Raw genomic sequence first — 18,118 nt, 5'->3', positions numbered from 1 at the left:
AAATTGCACCCTATTCGCAGCTGCCCACTTCTCCAGAGTATTCAGGACTTGTTGAATTTTAATTCTATCTTCTTGGCTGCTTGCTGTTCCTCTCAGTTTGATATCATCAGCTAATTTAATGAGCAGCCCTTCCACTCCTTCATCCAGATCATTGATAAAAATATTGAAAAGTACCAGGCCCCAAACCGAGCCCTGTGGCACCCCACTGGACACCTCCCTCCAATCTGATGAAACACCATTGACCACCACTCTTTGGGTGCAGTCCTCTAACCAGTTCCCTATCCGCCCAACTGTCCTATAGTCCACTCCACAGTCTTCCAGTTTGCCCATCAGAATGTCATGGGGGACCTTATCAAAAGCTTTACTGAAATCCAGATAAATCACATCAACAGAGTTCCCCCGACCCAGTAAGCTGGTCACTTGATCAAAGAATCAAACTCGACTCTCCGGATTACAGTCCTGATGCTCTTAACCACTACACCAAACAGTTGTCCAGCACTGATTTCCTCTGTAACAGCTTCAAGAGACCATTGAGTGTAAACCAGAATATGTGTAAACCAGAATATGTGTGGCAAAATCTAAGAATTTTGTGCATTGCCCACATTATCTGAGCATGTACCCGGGAATGCCCCCTTTGAGGTGCAGAGAAAGTGATGATGGAGTTTTGAGTGTAGGGAATTTGAGCACCACTATTTTATCAGAATCTTTTACTGGGTGCTCCTACAGGATGGAATCTTCCATGGAGGCATCTACAAGGAGATCCACATACAAAACATAACAGAATAATCACTGTTCTGTTCCCTTGAAATATTCCATTCCAAAACATATCAGCCTTGTTAACAGCTATTTGTTTTATGCATTAGATGTCCCCTTTACCCAAAGAAAGCTAACATTTCTGCATTAATTATGACTCCATTGTTTAGAAAGGTAGTTAAAGCAATCAGTGAATAATGCCATTTGCTATTTAGGCTTGATTAACATAATTCACTCTTTTGTTACAATCAAATGTTCTTGTTGCTTTTTTCAGTTTACCTGATTTAGAGGTGTTTTGTATTTAAAGTCTACCATGCAGCTTGTTTTTTTCTGTAAACAATTCATTGTTTTTATTTTTTCATTGATGGGAAATACTCCCCCCTCAATAAATTTCATGTATCACAATATATGAACTGCTATATTCATAAAGACATCAAAGAGCTAAAGGATTATTAAACTGATAAGAACAGATTGACTTAACTCCGCCTCAAAGAGACGGTAGCTAATGTTTGCATCGCCTCTTCTCAGCGCAGTTGTAGTAGGAAAGTGTATATGTGAAGATCATATGTGCAGTCCGAACCACCAGCCAATGGGGGACATGCCGCCCTATTGAACTGATAAGAACAGATACTACACTTGATCTTAGCCAAAAGGCCGAGAAGTGATAAGAGCTAAAGGATTATTAATCAATGGAAGCTAAAGATCTGAATCCTTTAAAAAGTTGCTCTCTATAATTATAGGGGGAGTGTAGTGTGGGGATTGCATTTGGCAAGCCTGGGCCCTTTTAGGGACTGTGCATCTTCATACGTTCTGAAAACACAGATTCACATTCCCCACATCTCGCCTTCTCCTTCTCTTCTTTTTGATGGCATACCTGGAAAAAAACTTAGTCTTGCATTTGAGTAAAAGTAAAGGGACTGAGATTTGAGTGCAGCAGCACCTGAAAGACCAATAAGATTTCCAGAATATAAACTCAGTCAATGCTCCTTCCATCAGATACTTTCATAAGTGAGTTTTAACTCTCAAAAACTTATACCCTGGAAATCTTGTTGGTCTTTAAGGTGCTACTGGAGTCAAATCTTGCTCTTCTACTGCAGATTGACCTGCTTGAAACAGTAAATAGAATGTGGCTCTGTATGGTGCCAGTTTGGTGGTGCCAGTTTGGTGGAGAGTAGGGGTGTGCAAAGGCACACCATTTTGGTATTCTCGTTTCGGTTATTACTGAAACGAGAATCTGTTTTGGTAATCACTAATACTGAAACAGCAAGCCGTTTCAGTATTCGCGATTTGGTAATCATTTCGGTATTTCAGCTTGTTTCGGTAATGTATTACAATGGGGAAAAGCCTCCCCCAGGCTTCCCGGAAGCCTGGGGGAGGCACTTTCCCACCGAATCAAGCCAAACTTGGTGGGGACCTTCCTCTAACTCCTCTCTAACAACCCCCCAAGTTTCAGACAGATTGGACTTTGGGGGGGCCATGTTATGGCCCCCCAAACCAGGTCCCCCTATCCTCACCTAAAAAGGGAAAGGTTTTAGCTTGCTGCTGCTAATCACCTATTTTGTGCTTGCTGCTGCTGATCTCCATTATTTCCTATGGGGAAAAAATGGAGATGCAGCCATGCAGGCTTGTCTTGCTAGGGGTGGCATTTTGTATGCAAAATGCCCCCCAACCCGCAGGGGCCCTTCTCCCACCTTTCTTCCCACCCCCCACCAAGGCTCAGCCTGCTCCCACTTGGGGGGGCAGTTCATGGCTTGTTGCCAAGTAGGCACCCTCCCCTGCTTTAAAGCCTGCCATGAACTGTGTTAAAGTTTCCTGCGTTACTGTTTTACTGCTGCACCAAAGACTGCTCTGCACGTGTGTGTTCTGGTACACGTGTCAGTTTCCTGCCTGCGTGTTAATTACCTTGCTGCTGCAATAGACTGTGTAGTTTACTGATTCCATGTTTGGTTAACTGCACAAAGGACTCTTTTTCTGGGCAGCCCTGCCCTGACCTATATCTGGACTTCCCAGTGTGTGTTTGGACTGTGTTACAAGGGTGCCCCGTGCCTGCATTGCCATCTGCCACGGACCGTGCCTGTTCCCTGCTTTGGACTGTGTTTTAAGTGCTGTTACCCCTGCCTCCATGGGAGCCTGCCTCATATGGGCCCAAGCCGCTGCTAGCAGCCGGGCGCCTGCCGGGGAAACCTCCAGCGAGCCTGGCTAGGCGCTCCCTGGTCAGTTCCCGCCTGGAGACTCCCGCGGGCCGGTCGCCGAGCTTGCCCTCGCTACCGGGCAGCCTGCTATCCAGCCCCAGCTATGCCCCGCCGGCATCCATGTTCTCAGGCACCCAGAAGACCCAGGGAAGAAGCCTGCTTTGGGAAGCCATTTCGGCGAAGTGGGCACACCACGTCCGCAGCGAGAGTACCTCGCCCCGCTCTGCATATCTTAGGAGCTGCCCAGAGAAGGAACTAAGTGCCGACCATCCCAAGCACTTAGAGAATGCATCTCAAAGAAACCTCCGCATTCCAGAGCTGATGACATCAGGACAAGCCCTGTCCACTGGAACATCCTTTCAGCCCACTCGGATTTCCCCCTCCCTCTTTTGTCCCCTCTTCCTGAGGTGTCACTTATCACAATCTGATTACTAAAGTGGCCCATCCAAGCCATTCAGTAGCCCATTAGACCCTTTGTTTTAAACTGTGAGAACCACCAAGTATAGCACCAGCCCCAGGGTACGTTTTGGGGTATTTAAGCTGGTCTCCCAGACCACTCGGTGCTCGTGCCACCCTATCCAGAATTCCTTGCTGTCCGTCAGTGGTCCCAGTGCTGGCATTGGGCCACCCTCGCTGTTGTGTCTCTGCTTCGCTTCAGGATAAGTGAGTATTCCCTCTATCATCGTTGGGAACCTGCTAATGCGAAAGTCTCTATATTTCCTACTCTGTATTTCTTAGGTCTTGTATGTTCTTTGTATGCTTGTGCAAGTTTAGGCTTACGCCACACTGAATACACGTGTTTGGAACCTATTTGTAGTCTGCCTCTTTTTCACTAGAGTGTCTGGGATCGGGACCTCCGTAGACATAGGTTAAGATCCGCGCTAATTTTAAGTTACAGACTGCTATAGCTAATTCCCCATTATAATAAAGAGCAGTTCTGGTAACAGGCTTCCCAAAGTAGGTGCTCTCAGCCCCCGAAGTCCACCCCCTATAGCCCCACACATACCCAATTCCCCCCCAGCTGCCACACACAGACCCAAATCCCCATATTAGCCCCTCACAGACCCATATCCACCCCCAGTAGCCCCACACCCATAACCCCAGGAACAGGCTGGCCAGCCCTCCCCCTTTGTTCCCTATGCTGGGAACTTTCAAACTCTCTTTTCCAGGGCCATTCTGCAAAGCACAGGGGTGCCAAAATGGTGGGCACACTTCTTAGTGCCAGCTTGTCCCTGTGAAAGAGCACCTGACACACAGACACCCTCCCCCTGACACCCCCACCACCTACAGAAATGGCTGGCCAGCCTGCCCCATTGTTACCCATGCTGGGAACCAACCGCTCTCACATCAAAGAATGAAAAACGAAAACACACACAATGATTCAAGTTTTAAAAAAATTATTCTCACTTACAACTGGGCAAAGCATCATGGCAAATCACACTAGCCATCCCCCATACAAAAGGACAACACAATTCACTACACATCAAAGAATCTTTAAAAATTTTTTTTAACAAACTCTAAATTTTTTAACAGATTTAGGTTACACAGTAGGAGGGCACAACAGGTTATGAAAAAAGAAGTCCACTAGACAAAATTAACACAACTAACTTCAAATCAGAGATTCAACAAAACCACAAGACATTTCAAAAACACTTTATTTCATGAACAGCTTAAAATTACACAGCAGTAGGGCACAAAAGGGCATGATAACAGCATGATAGCAGTGAGTCACACTACACAAACATAACACAACTCAATATCAGACAATCACCAAAACCTCAATCACTGCTACAAGCACTTTATTTCTGTACAAGATGTGGGTTACACAGCGGTAGGGTACAATGGGGCATGAAAGCAGTTCACCAAACAAAAGTGACACATCTCACTTCGGATCTGAGAATCACCAAAAACACAATTCTGCTCAAAAACACTTTTTTTCTTGAACAGATTTAGGTTACACAGTAGCAGGGCACACCCACAGGCATGACAGTATTATCTTAGTCAGAAAATAACACAACTCACTTCACATCAAGTGGCACAACACAAATCCTGAAAAAAACAACTTGTTTGCTTAACCTCTCTACACCTCCTCCAGAATAACAAAAACCACACACAGACATTTTTTCATTCAAAATCTCTTTATTTCTATGCGCGTGAGCCCATCTCCCAACCATCCCTCCATAACCAACCTTAATAGGGGGAAACCATTGCAACAAGGTCCAGCAGAAACAATGTCATTTCCTGCGGCTATGCTTTCAGTTCAGCCACACAAAGCTGGACCGGGCACTGTGGTGGGCACTACACAGTGGTATTTCCGGAGCAGTGTTGAAGAGGTTTCCCTCCACACACACACCAGCCTCAGCATCTACCTGGAAACATCTGCGAGACATCATCAGCTGGTGCCCATCCCCAACTCTCCCCCAATCCCCCCTAAGCAAACCCAACCATAACATTTCAACTTTTTTTTGTTTTGTTTTTTAAAACATTTCAACTTTGAAAAAACATTTTAAACATTAAAACAGCATCTGACATTTTCACACTGCATCCCATTCCCTAATTCCCAACTAAGCAATCTCTATCTCACCTATTTCTCCCTCCAGCGGCAATCCATGTTTCTGGGGCATTATTTTTCAGAATAAATTTGGTCCCACAGGGTCTCTCTCAGTACTGGGAGATGTTTTAAATTCCCTTTAGGGGGGGCATTCAAATTGCAGGGTGTGTTCCTTTTGCCGCTGGTTCCTAACCACCCTCCTTCTACTGGCCGGTTTTAACTGCATCTACAGGGTTTTATGCAGGGGAGAGTGCAATTCCAAAGGATTGGACTCACAGAGGATGCAGGCCACAAGTTGGGCTCACCTCAGTCACTCTGGAAGTCCAGTCCTGAGAAATCGATGACGCGAGAGTTGACCTTCAGGAAGGTCAACTGTGTCAGGCTATGGCATTCCAGACCTGATAGTCTGCCTCACTCCCTTCTGCAAGAAGACAAGGTCTTTTGATTTCAAAAGGTTTATTATGAAAGACAGCATTCAAGTCCATATGTACATATTCCAGGATTAGAGATCCTGGCCAAGCAAAGCTTTGTTAGGAATGAATCATAGATCGAAGGTTGTTACATTTCACACTCCCAGAGCCCAGCCTCCCCCCCCCCGAGTTCAAACAGCAAAACTTCTCAGAGGAGCACTGAGCTGGCCAAGGTCGAGATGACAGATAAGACAGTGTCCTTTCCCATGGAATCGGCTCCGTGCAGGTGATGTTGCCTGGAGGGAAAGCAGACTAAACACTACAGGATTAAACATGGTGTTACTCAGGTTAAACAGGTCCTGACAAACTGCTCGACACTCCATGGGAGAAGGCAAGTGCGATGTGGGCTGAAAATGTCGCCCGCATGAGAAAACGCGCTCGCTCTCCACGCTCGTCGGAGGGCATGAGAGCAGCTGCTGTGCCTTGAGGGAGAGGTCCGGCGAGACTGACTCCTTCTTGGCCCAGTAGCTGAGCGGATTGGTGGAGAGTGACTCGCAGGGCTCCGCGAGGTAGTCCCTGACCATTGCCTCCGCCGAATCCTCTCTCACATTCCTCACGATCCCAGAGGGGCCAAGGGCCCACCGGAGCATCTCCATCTCCATCGGCACTCTGGTGGTGGCTGCGGGGGGGGGGGGCTGCTCAGAGAGGGTGTCAGAGGGACACACAAGGCAGGCCCCTCTCGCGTTCCCTCTGTCAACAGGTATCCCCTCGTGGCCTGCCTGCACCTCACCCAAGAGCAGAGCCTGTCTCTGGCTTGGGTGAGGTTCCCGTCCTGCTCAGCGAAAGTGCCCTTTATGCGTGGGTCACACATGGTCGCCAACATGTATGACTTGTTCTGAGTGAGAGGAGTTAGCCTGGCAGCTATGCCACGCTGCAGCCTTCTCACCAGTGTGTGCACCGCTGGAACGAGGTCAGCACGAGGTGCGCCCTGGTCTGCAAGGGTGGCCAGATTCCTCTGGAGTGTGTGCACCAAGGGAATGACCAGACCAAGGGTCGCTGTGTCTGACGAGACCGCCACAGTGAAGTCCTTGAAGGGCTTCAGGACATCCACTGTCTGGGTGATGGTGAGCCAATCCTCCCGGCTGAACTCACCCACCTGACTTGCACTGCAGCTCTCGGAGAGCCACGCGTGGAGTGTGGCCTGCTGCTCCACCAAGCGCTCAAGCATGGCACAGGTGGAGTTCCAGTGAGTGCTTATGTCAGTGATCAGTGCATGCTCCGGCACGCCTGTACTGACCTGCTTCTGGTGCAGTTCGTGCGTGGCTGTCACGCTGTGTGAGAAGTGACTCATGATCCTCTGACATTTCTGGAGCAGTAACTGGAATTCACGAGTCTGGGCATCACGGGGTTCCTTCGAGGAGCCCAACCCAAGCGCATCTTTCACCACTAGGTAAAGTTTGTGAGCCGCACAGTAAATGCGCTCTTGGCTCTCTAGATCCGCTGCTGCCCTCATGTTGCTGCCACCATCCGTCACCATGCATCCCATGGTGGTGGGTCCCTGGCCCATCCACTCTTCCAACTGTCTCCTCAGGGTGGCAGTGATGTTCTCCGCCATGTTGGAGACGTCGAGAACCTCAGCATGAAGCAAGGCCTTGCAGTAGCCGCCCCGGCGGTCTCCCATACTTCCCTGGCTAGCTGTAGGCACCTCCCCCCGGCCCCCACCCAGATCCACCAGTGAGCAGTAAGTGACAGGTACGCTTGCTTTACACTTGGGCAGGTCCAGATGTCGGATGTGAAGTGCACAGTTCTCCCGGCAACCCAGGACAGCTGTGCCTTCACATGGTCCCTGGCAGCCCCGTAAAACAAGGGCACCACAGATCTGCTCAATGTTGTGCGAGCAGGGACTGCATACCAGGGAAAGAAATCGTGGAGCAGCCCTGAGAAGCCGAAGTCTTCCACTATGGAGAACGGTCTCCCATCCACCACTACCATGTTGACGATGTGGCACATGAGGTGCTGGCTCGCCCTCTGGATCCCCTCTCTGGGCACACTAAGGCCCTGCTTACCAAGCATCTCCGGCAGAGAGGCTTGGCATCCCTGCTCTACAGGAACCCTTGGGGGGAGAGCACCAGAGGAGCCTGCCTCCTTCTGGCTAGCTGGTGGCCGTGTGGCGCCACTTGAACTCTCCCCCCGAAGAAGCACTGCCTGGTGGTGCCTCTTCATGTGGGTCCTCATCCCAGACGTGGAGAGATGGTTCACATCTCTGCCACGGCTGATGCGCTGCCTACAATGCAGGCACTGGGCTGCTCGGGGATCCGCCATTGTCTGGAAGTGCTTCCAGAGTTTGGAGGTGAAGGGCTGCCCACACTTCACAGGAGAAGCACTCACGGGCCCACCCTGAGACACCTCCTGTGAGGTGCTCTGGCCGGACACACCATGTCCCACTCTTGGCCGGGCGGGTGGGGATGGACGAGGCTGAAGGGGCAGAGATGTGGGCTCTTCCACCACATTCTCTGCCTCTTCCTCCTGCACCCTCTCCTCCTGCACAGCCGTGAGAGGCCTGCTGCTGGCCTCAGAGGAAAGTGGGCTGGACTGCCCCAGGGGGGGTCTCATGGGCAGTTCCTCCAACATCCTCCGGGTTCCTGGGGTGATTGTGAGGGATGGAAAAGTCACATGCCCCACATCCATCCCAGGAGACACCACATGCTGCCCCTCCTCCAGCAGCTGGGTCTCAACCACTGGAGGAGGAGGAGCCTCAGCAGCAGGTCCCCGCCCAGTGCCAGCACCTGCCTCACGCACCCGGGTTGGGGGTGGCCCTCCAGCAGCTGCCTCAGGAAAGAGACTTGCGAACTCTCTTCCTGTCACCAGAAGCCAGGCTGGTGAACGGCAGCAGTGCAGGGGAGGGCCTCTTCCACTCAGATGGGGGGGCTGCCGCAGCAGTCCCCCTCTCCCTCCCCTCCTCCCATCTAGATTTCTCCCTAGCCTTTCCCCCGGGGCCCCTCTATGCTTTCCTCTCTGACATACTTTCCCCTCACGAAATCTACACTAACTAATCAGAAAACCTTGGGAAAACAAAGGTTGACTTTGTTTTCAAGACCTATCTACTCGCTTCTAAATCTGTTCTTCTTGTGGCTCTGTAACTTGGAGATGGACAACCAAATGGCTTTTTAGGCGACCCTATTTATGTTTGGGAACCTGAGCCTGCCAAACAGCTGAATTCCTCTGGAATTGAGCTGCCCCTAAACCCCAATAACAGGTGAAAGCCTTATACACTCACACACTAGTATGCCCGGGACGGCCTGGCTCCACCATGGGTGCCAGAGATGGGCAGTGGAACCCTAGTTATATGGGGGCACTAACGGGAAGCCTATTAACAGCTATACCAATATATATATTTATATATATATAATTAGAAATCAAATATACCCTAACTCTCACTAATGCTTGCCCTGCTGAATCCCTATTTACTGTTTTAAACAAGCTACGCTTGGTTCCCTATCGATTAAGTTGAGGTCAATTAGCCACTGAATGCCTACAAACTGGCCTACCTATCTAAGACACTATTTACCAGGAAAAATGTTTCTGTGGTGTGTCTGTGTGGGGTGTGGATGTGGTGTTCTGAAAATGTGCCTCCCCCTCCCAAGCTAGCAAAAATCCACCCCTAAGCCCACCCAAATGTAAACCCACAGACTCACTCCACAGTCCTGCAGTCCAGTGATGTTCAGGCAGTCGTGCAGCTGGTCCTCCTCTCCTCCTCGATGCTGTTAAGAAAGGTAGAATGTTAACAGAGAGTCACACATGCTGCACAACCCCTAAAAGTCAAGGCCCAGATCTGCTTTGGGCCTGGATAGGCATACAGCCACTGTGGGAAGCCGGGCAAGAGAGTTAAAAGTCAGGTGACATGCAAGCAGTTGTCCCCCCCCCCCCAGTAAACAAAATCCTGGACAGTTTCGTTCCATTGCTTTTCCTGGAAGATGAAACAGGGAGCATTAATCCAAGCCCCAAGAAAAATGAGGCCTACCCTGCAGTGCAGAGCGAGCCTGAACTGGATTCGGCCTAGCCAGGCCCACAGGGTCAAACCCACTGTGCGGAGCCAGGCCACACGTTTTAAACACAGGAAACATTAAATCAAGCAAACAACCCTGTTTCTCAAGCAGAAATGGTAGGCCCAGCCACAGGAAACACAAACGCCCACCCTGCAGAGGAGGCCTGCAGGGCCAATGAAGCACAGGCCAGAGCCAGGTCCACATGTTTTAAAGGCAGGAAACATTAAATCAAGCAAACAAACCTGTTTCTCAAGCATAGATGGTAGGCCCAGCCATGGGGAAAACAAAAGCCCACCTTGCAGAGGAGGCCTGCAGGGCCAAGGAAGCACAGGCCAGAGCCAGGCCCACATGTTTTAAAGGCAGGAAACATTAAATGAAGCAAACAAACCTGTTTCTCAAGCATAGATGGTAGGCCAAGCCATGGGAAAAACAAAAGCCCACCTTGCAGAGTAGGCCCAAGGAAGCACAGGCAAGAACCAGGCCACAGGTTTTAAAGGCAGAAAACATTAAATCAAGCAAACAACCCTGTTTCTCAAGCAGAAATGGTAGGCCCAGCCACGGGAAAACAAAAGCCCTCCCTGCAGAGGAGGCCTGCAGGGCCAATGAAGCACAGGCCAGAGCCAGGCCCACATGTTTTAAAGGCAGGAAACATTAAATGAAGCAAACAAACCTGTTTCTCAAGCATAGATGGTAGGCCCAGCCATGGGAAAAACAAACACCCTCCCTGCACATCAGGCCTGCAGGCCCAACGATGCAGAGGCCAGAGGCAGGCCACAGGTTTTAAACACAGGAAACATTAAATCAAGCAAGCACAAGCAGTGTTGAACCCCCCACCCCCAAACATTATCCTCTTGCTCAACCTGAAAATGTCCCCCAGGCCAAGCCATAAGAAGTAAAGACTAAACTAAAACATTTTTAGCAGAGGCCAGCAAATTGGCCCAGCATCAATAAATTAAAAAACATTTAAAAAAAAAGATTCCTACCAGTCCTCCTCTCCTGATGTCCAGTACAGTTGATCCTCCACAGGCAGAAGTCCAGGCAGAAGATCACCAGGTGCAGTACAGAAGAAGTCCACGAAGGCAGTCTCTCTCCTCTCTCAGTCAGCAGCAACAGAGGCTGACCCAATCCCTGCCACAAATTTAAATCCCCTGCTGCAGCTTCTGCCAAAGATTCAAATCTATTGGCTGGAAGAAGGATGCAGCAGTGGGATTGGTGACTCCTAAGTCCCCCCTCCCTTGCCTTAGCCCCCCCCACTCCTACAGTTTCCCTCCTTCCTGTTCCCCCACCCCTACATGGTAATTTTGGCGGGAATCTCTGCTTGCTCATTGCTTTGCAAATGCAAAGTGCAATGCTAGCAATGCACCTTGCATTTCAAAGCAAAGAGGATTCCCTCCTTCGCAAGAGGGGTGAGGGGTGAAATAAGGAGTGAGTCTCCCCCCTCCCCTCTTCTAAGAGCCTGCAGGAAGCTGTAGCTTCCAGCAGGATTTTGCTAGACGCTTGCAAACGCAAACACCTAGCAAAACAAAAATGGCAATTCTTGGTCATGGATACCGAAACGATTACTGAAACATACTGAAACGTTTTGGTAATTGCTGTTTTGGTATTACCAAAACTGAAACGTTTCAGTAATACTGAAACAAACCAAAACAGGTTTGTTTCGGGTTTTTTTCCGGTAACCTGATTACTGAAATGCACACCCCTAGTGGAGAGCCAATTTGGTGTAGTGATTAATAGCACGGGACTCTAATCTGGAGAACCGGGTTTGATTCCCCACTCCTCCACTTGAAGCCAGCTGGGTGACCTTGGGTCAGTCACAGCTTCCATGAGCTCTCTCAGCCCTGCCCACTTCACAGGGTGATTATTGTTGTGGGGATAATAATGACATACTTTGTAAACCACTCTGAGTAGGCATTAAATTGTCCTGAAGGGTGGTATATAAATTGAATGTTGTTGTTGTTGTTATTCAAATTATTCTAAACACAATCAACAATAAGCAGAGGTAACATGTTATTATTGATTGGCCTTCCTAAGCTGATACAAGTTTCCACTGGAGACCTAAGTATCAACCAGATATTGGCGTAATATGTATGCTGTTCCAAGTAGCACCATCTTTTGCAGTTCTGTAGGTGTTATGTTAGAACGCTGCAGTTCTTCCATATGAATTGTAAATTTTTTCAAGATGGTGCCTCGATGACAATGGGGACTACGGTTGCATTCTTCTTTCATAGTCGGGTGGTTTCTATTGCCAGATCTCTATATTTGATCATTTTTTCTTGTTCTTTTTCTTCGACTCTGGCATCCCCAGGAACTGCAATGTCAATTATCAAGACTTTTCAATTTTCCACGGCTGTCTAGCTTGGTAGTCCGTCTGTGCAATTTGCTGCATTCAGAGACAGTGGGACAGCCTTCGTGGGGGCACACCGTCTGCTGTGACTGCAGAGGGGGCTGGCCGGGTGCCTGGTTTTCAATTCAGCAAAGTTTGCCTTGGTCTTTTGGATGGCCCAAAATGAAGGCAGTGTACACATCCCAGAACTTCCTGCCTCTGAAGAAGGGAAGATTCCAAGCATCAAAGTTTGTTCAGATAACGAGATGACTGAGGGAGAAATGAAGTTTCTTGCAAATGCATCATCCCTAGAAAGTGCTGCTCCGGGAGACTTCCAGTTTGGGATCCATGGAGGTCTAACGCAGCTCTAAGTGCTGAGCTGACCGGGCTGCCGTTTCAACAGCCGGCGGGGCAAAAGATCCCCGCGGCCAACTGTTCTCAGGTGGAGAACAGGCATAGAACGCTCAAATACCTCAGGGCGCGTTGATCTCAGGCGAGGGGGGGTCCTGCGCAACGGACTCTCTCCCGACCCTTGAGGTCCCACCCGAAGACAGGGCGGCTAAAATCTCTGCGGCAGTTCTGGAGCCAATGCGGTTGGCATAAGACCTATATGCCCAAGCTTCAACAGGGATAAGAAGAATTGATGGGAATTTGAGATTGAAACAGCGATTACAACCCAGGAAAAGTGTTTGAGAAGGTAAAGATCACTATCTCTGGAAACAGGACAGATTACTTAGAGTAACGAAGCATTAAAGTAGACTTTTAAACTGCAACAGATTGATTAAAAGGAGGGGAGGATCCGGCAAGAACTATTTTAGAAAAAGGACTAAGTTAAATGGAGTAACTAAAGAAATTGGACTGTGGTTTCAAAGAGATATCAGGCTGTGAGAAAGTTTTACCATCGCGAGAACTGCTGTGGGAAGTCGGGAAACAGGAAGTACGTAACAGTGATAGAGTTGCTGGAGAGGAGCGGCCCTTGCTGGATGACAGGAAGAAGGGAATCGCCATCTTTGAAAAGGGAACAGCTGCGGCTTCAGCGGGAGAGGAAGTAAGCCATATTGGATTACAAAAACCATAGAGGAACCATAGAGAAAAAACGCCTGACATTTTGGACTCTTTAACCGATTTTTTTTTGCAAAAAGAGCAGGAAATTTAAATTAAAAGGACACTAAACCAAGCGCCACGGAGTTAAGGAAGCGAGCGGACTCGTGGGAGCGAGGCAAAGCAAGCCCCACGATGTCGAAAAAAAAGTGGCAAACGGCGATAGAGAACTTGGACAAAAAACTGTCAGAAGCGATTAAGGAGCTCAAGGATATGAAGCCTGAGCTGGTGAAAGAGGTTAAAGAGACAGTAAAGAATGAACTGGCAGAAGTGAAGAAGGGAATGGAAACAATACAAAATGACTTGCAGGCGACACAGCAAAGAGTCAATGTAGTGGAAAATGCGGTGGAGACCCTAGCTGACACGCAACGAACAGAGATGAGGGTGATGAGTAGGGGTGTGCAAGCCAAAAATTTTTGGCTAAAGCCGAAAGCAGAAAGCCGAAAGAGGATTCTCTTTCATATAAGCCGAAAGCCGAAACGGCCAGCCGTTTCGGCTTTCGGCTTTCAGCTTACTTTCGGCTTTCGGCTTTCGGCTTTTTCAATGGGAAAATGCCTCCGGCGTCTTCCCGGACGTCTGGGGGAGGCATTTTCCCTCCGAATCAGCCCAAAATTGGTGGAGACCTTCCTCTAACCCCTCTCTACAAATCCCCCACGTTTCAGACCGATTGGACTTTGGGGGGCCATGTTATGACCCCCCAAGGCAGGTCCCCCTATCCTCCCATAAGAAAGCGAAGGAGCATCATATTGTTAGCATGCTGCTGCTCATCTTCTTCATTATTTCCTATGGGGAAAAATGAAGAAGCAGGCTTCCTTTGCCAGGGGTGGCATTTTGCATGCAAAATGCCCCCTCACCCTTAGGGGCCCTTCTCCCACCCCTCCTCCCACCCCCCACCAAGGCTCAGCCTGCTCCCACTTGGGGGGGCCATTTCATGGCCTCCCCAAGTAGGTGCTCTAATCTCATTCTCTACCACTGACAGCTGGGGGAGGCTTGTCTTGCCAGGGGTGGCATTTTGCATGCAAAATGCCCCCCAACCCTCTGGGGCCCTTCTCCCACCCCCCACCAAGGCTCAGACTGCTCCCACTTGGGGGGGCCATTTCATGGCCTCCCCAAGTAGGTGCTCTCATCTCTACCACTGACAGCTGGGGGAGGCTTGTCTTGCCAGGGGTGGCATTTTGCATGCAAAATGCCCCCCAGCCCTCTGGGGCCCTTCTCCCACCCTTCCTCCCACCCCCCACCAAGGCTCAGACTGCTCCCACTTGGGGGGGGGCATTTCATGGCCTCCCCAAGTAGGTGCTCTCAGCCCCTAAAGTCCACCCCTTACAGCCCCACACAAACCCAATTCCCCCCCCAGCTGCCACACACAGACCCAAATCCCCACATTAGCCCCTCACAGATCCAAATCCACCCCACCTGCCCCACACCCATAACCCCAGGAACAGGCTGGCAAAGGCCAGCCCTCTCCCTTTGTTCCCTATGCTGGGAACTTCTAAACTCTCTTTCCCTGGGCAATTCTGCACAGCCCAGGGGTGCCACAATGGTGGGCACACTTCTGAGTGCCAGCTGGTCCCTGTGAAAGAGCACCTGAACCACAGACACCCTCCCTCAAATTCCCCCACCACCTACAGAGATGGCTGGCCAGCCAGCCCCATTGTTCCCTATGATGGGAACCAACTGCACAACAAAGAATAAAACAAGAACAACACAAAATAAAGTTTTAAAAAAAATTTCTCCCTTCCAAAGTACAAGTAGGCAAAGCATTATGACACATTACACCAGCAGTCCCCCACACAGAAAAATAACACAACTCACTTAACATCAGAGAATCACAAAGCACGATTCCTGTCAAAAACACTTTATTTCTTGAACAGCTTTAGGTTACACAGCAGGGGGGGAACACCAAAGGGCATGGAAGCACTATCTTACACAAAAATAACACAACTCACTTAACATCAGAGAATCACAAAGCACGATTCCTGTCAAAAACACTTTATTTCTTGAACAGCTTTAGGTTACACAGCAGGGGGGAACACCAAAGGGCATGGCAGCACTATCTTACACAAAAATAACACAACTCACTTAACATCACAGAATCACAAAGCACGATTCCTGTCAAAAACACTTTATTTCTTGAACAGCTTTAGGTTACACAGCAGGGGGGAACACCAAAGGGCATGGCAGCACTATCTTACACAAAAATAACACAACTCACTTAACATCAGAGAATCACAAAAACACAATTCCTGGCAAAAACACTTTATTTCTTGAACAGCTTTAGGTTACACAGTAGGAGGGCACAACAGGGCATGATAGCAATGTACTACAAAAAATAATACAACCCACTTCACCGTTTTTGACAGCAATTGTGTTCATGTGATTCTCTGATGTGAAGTGAGTTGTGTTATTTTTGTGTAGTACACTGCTTTCCTGCTCTGTTGTGCCTTCCTACTGTGTAACCTAAAGCCGTTACTAGGGGTGTGCAAGGAAAAAACTTTCGGCTTTCTTGTTTCGGGATTACCCGAAACAAGATTCTCTACCGTCATTAGCCGAAAGCCGAAACAAGAATCTCTTTCGGGATTCGGGATTCGGCATTATTTCGGCATTCTTTCGGGATTCTTTCGGGTTTTTTTGCTGGGAAAATGCCTCCGTCTTTCAGGACGCCTGGAGGAGGCATTTTCCCACCAAATAAGCCCAAAATTGGTGGGGACCTTCTTCTAACCCTTCTCTAACAACTACCCAAGTTTCAGACAGATTGGACTTTGGGGGGCCATGTTATGGCCCCCCAAAGCAGGTCCCCCCATCCTCCCCATAAGAAAGCAAAGGAGCAGCATATTGTTAGCATGCTGCTGCTGATCTCTCTTCATTATTTCCTATGGGGAAAAAATGAAGAGGCAGGCTTCCTTTGCCAGGGGTGGCATTTTGCATGCAAAATGCCCCCCAGCCCTCAGGGGCCCTTCTACCACCCCTCCTCCCACCCCCCACCAAGGCTCAGCCTGCTCCCACTTGGGGGGGCCATTTCATGGCCTCCCCAAGTAGGTGCTCTAATCTCTACCACTGACAGCTGGGGGAGGCTTGTGTTGCCAGGGGTGGCATTTTGCATGCAAAATGCCCCCCAACCCTCTGGGGCCCTTCTCCCACCCCTCCTCCCACCCCCCACCAAGGCTCAGCCTGCTCCCACTTGGGGGGGCCATTTCATGGCCTCCCCAAGTAGGTGCTCTCAGCCCCTAAAGTCCACCCCTCACAGCCCCACACAAACCCAGTTCCCCCACCCCAGCTGCCACACACAGACCCAAATCCCCCCAGTAGCCCCTCACAGACCCAAATCCACCCCCACCTGCCCCACACCCACCATAACCCCAGGAACAGGCTGGCCTGCCCTCCCCTTTTGGGAACCCCTAAACTCTCTTTCCCAGGGCAGTTCTGCACAGACAAGGGGTGCCACAATGGTGGCAGTGCCAAATCGTCCCTGGGAAAGAGCACCTGCCCTGGCACACAGACAACCACCCCCCTGACCCCCCCACCACCCGCAGAGAAGGCTGGCCAGCCTGCCCCATTGTTCCCTATGCTGGGAACCAACCTCCCATCAAAGAAGGGAACACAGACACACAATCATTAAGTTTAAAAAACCTTTATTTTCTCATTTTCAAATTACAAGTGGTCAACAAATCACAACATATTACACTTATTGTCCCTCATAGCACAACACAACACAATTAACTACACATCAGAGAATCTTAAACACAATTTTTTTTTTGAAATGGACAAACAGTAAAGTTTTGAACATTACAACAGGTCACATAGTGAGCGGGCACAACAGGGCATGGAAACAGAAGATGATCATAATAACTACCAGCCTAATACAACTCTCCCTCCATAACATGACTTAATGGGGGGGAACCACAGCAACAAAATCCCCCCCCCAACCCTCTGGGGCCCTTCTCCCACCCTTCCTCCCATCCCCCCACCAAGGCTCAGCCTGCTCCCACTTGGGGGGGCCATTTCATGGCCTCCCCAAGTGGGTGCTCTGCTCTCATCTCTACCACTGACAGCTGGGAGAGGCTTGTCTTGCCAGGGGTGGCATTTTGCATGCCAAATGCCACCCTCACCCTCAGGTGCCCTTCTCCCACCCTTCCCCCCACCCCCCACCACATGCATTCCTTGACAATCAAGAAATCTGGAGTTAAATATAATGTGCATGTAAGTCCCTCAAAGACAGAAGCAATATGGAGGTAATGACCCATTTGATTTCCACAACCTCAGACACAATTAGGGATCCGTTTCCCCTTGGTGGGGGATCCCCCACTCTCACCTATCACCCCGAAGGGGGAAAGTCAGTGAATGAGCCTTCAAGGTACGCTCCAGGGGCTGCTGCTGTGATGTCACTGATGTCATCTGGCTGCCCTGAGAGTATGCCTGTGCTTTGCAGTGGGCTGATTTGGGCCCTACAGGCCAAAGCAGGATCCCTTGTGGCCCAAATCTGCCTGCTGTGAATTGTGCGTGCTCCCCAGCCTTGTGTGATGATCACATCACCTCCTAGAACAGACATCATCATGCCAGAGCATTGCCATTAAATGATCATGCGTGTGTGAACAGACCCTAAGTATCCTGTAGGCTTCAGTGATGGTATAGTAATGTTTTCACTCACATTATAGAGAGAGAGAGAGACAGAGAAGGGGGGGAGGCACTGAAGCTAGATTATTTCTTCTATTTTACTGTCCCCTTCCAAAGCCAGGGTGGCATTG

At 49.5% G+C, this 18,118-nt stretch overlaps 1 pseudogene; it reads right to left on the bottom strand.

The window, feature by feature from the left end:
• Positions 1-1,296: 1,296 nt before the first annotated feature.
• Positions 1,297-1,419, bottom strand: LOC129343749 (U2 spliceosomal RNA; annotated as a pseudogene).
• Positions 1,420-18,118: the final 16,699 nt, after the last annotated feature.

The sequence above is a fragment of the Eublepharis macularius genome, chromosome 15, assembly GCF_028583425.1.
Source record: "Eublepharis macularius isolate TG4126 chromosome 15, MPM_Emac_v1.0, whole genome shotgun sequence".
NCBI classification, from domain to species: domain Eukaryota; kingdom Metazoa; phylum Chordata; class Lepidosauria; order Squamata; family Eublepharidae; genus Eublepharis; species Eublepharis macularius.
Note: the sequence above shows the minus strand (reverse complement) of the source record. Positions and strands in the feature narration are given on the sequence as shown.